This window comes from Haliotis rubra, unplaced genomic scaffold (assembly GCF_003918875.1).
Source record: "Haliotis rubra isolate DU_JTF1 unplaced genomic scaffold, ASM391887v1 Scf440, whole genome shotgun sequence".
NCBI lineage: Eukaryota > Metazoa > Mollusca > Gastropoda > Lepetellida > Haliotidae > Haliotis > Haliotis rubra.
Window position 1 is genome coordinate 420,807 of NW_025767125.1, and position 1,344 is coordinate 422,150.

The 1,344-nt window shown below is 34.5% G+C and overlaps 1 long non-coding RNA gene across 1 annotated transcript; it reads left to right on the top strand.

Annotated features, from left to right (window-relative positions):
- The first annotated feature begins 497 nt into the window (after positions 1 to 497).
- LOC124289421 lies at positions 498 to 1,098 on the top strand. Its single transcript, XR_006901686.1, has 3 exons — positions 498 to 645; positions 882 to 962; positions 1,044 to 1,098. It is a non-coding gene; the product is annotated as an uncharacterized LOC124289421 (long non-coding RNA).
- Positions 1,099 to 1,344: the final 246 nt, after the last annotated feature.

Sequence of the window (1,344 nt, forward strand, 5' to 3'; positions counted from 1 at the left end):
CATGGACAACAGTGGCCTGGCAACTGCCTCACCTTGATTGCATGTACACAGTCTGATAGAGGTGGGATACAAGGGTGAGTGAGTGAGTGAGTTAATTATGTCCACATGTATGTCATCATGAATAATGGCATCATGGATGTCAGGATATACTAAGTATGTAATTATGAATAATGTCCACATGTAGGTCATCATGGAAAAATGTCCACATGTAGGTCATCATGAAAAATATTCACATGTAGGTCATCATGAAAAATATTCACATGTAGGTCATCATGAATAATGTCCACATGTAGGTCATCATGAAAAATATTCACATGTAGGTCATCATGAAAAATATCCACATGTAGGTCATCATGAAAAATGTCCACATGTAGGTCATCATGAAAAATATTCACATGTGGGTCATCATGAACAATGTCCACATATAGGTCATCACAAATAAAATCCACATGTAGGTCATCATGAAAAATGTCCACATGAAGGTTATCATGGAAAAATGTTCACACGTAGGTCATCATGAAAAATATTCACATGTAGGTCATCATGAATAATGTCCACATGTAGGTCATCATGAACAATGTCCACATATAGGTCATCACAAATAAAATCCACATGTAGGTCATCATGAATAATGTCCACACATAGGTCATCACAAATGATATCAACATAAAGGTCATCATGAATAATGTCTACATATAGGTCATCACAAATGATGTCAACATAAAGGTCATCATGAATAATCCACATAAAGGTCATCCCTACATATAGGTCATCACAAATGATGTCAACATAAAGGTCATCATGAATAATAAATAAAGTCCACATAAAGGTCATCATGAATAATGTCCACATAAGTCATCACAAATGATGTCAACATAAAGGTCATCATGAATAATGTCCACATATAAGTCATCACAAATGATGTCCACATAAAGGTCATCATGAATAATGCCCCCATAAAGGTCATCACAAATAATGTCCAAAAATAGGTCATCATGAATAATGTCACCATAAAGGTCATCATGAATAAAGTCCACATATAGGTCATCATGAATAATGTCCACACAGGTCAATGAAACCTCCATGCATTATGCCCATATATATCCCATCAATGATTACAGATCAATAGGTAATTAACAACTAATGTTATAAACTGACCATCATCAATAATTGCCACATACAGGTCATCAATGGATGATGTCCAGATGAAGATCATTAATAATGTCCATTTGAATTTCATCAATGACTGAAGGTTCTCATGAAAAAATTGAACAAAATATGTCCACATTAACTGATGATTATTTGTGTAGCATAAATGACTTGTCACATAAAGATGAAGGTCAG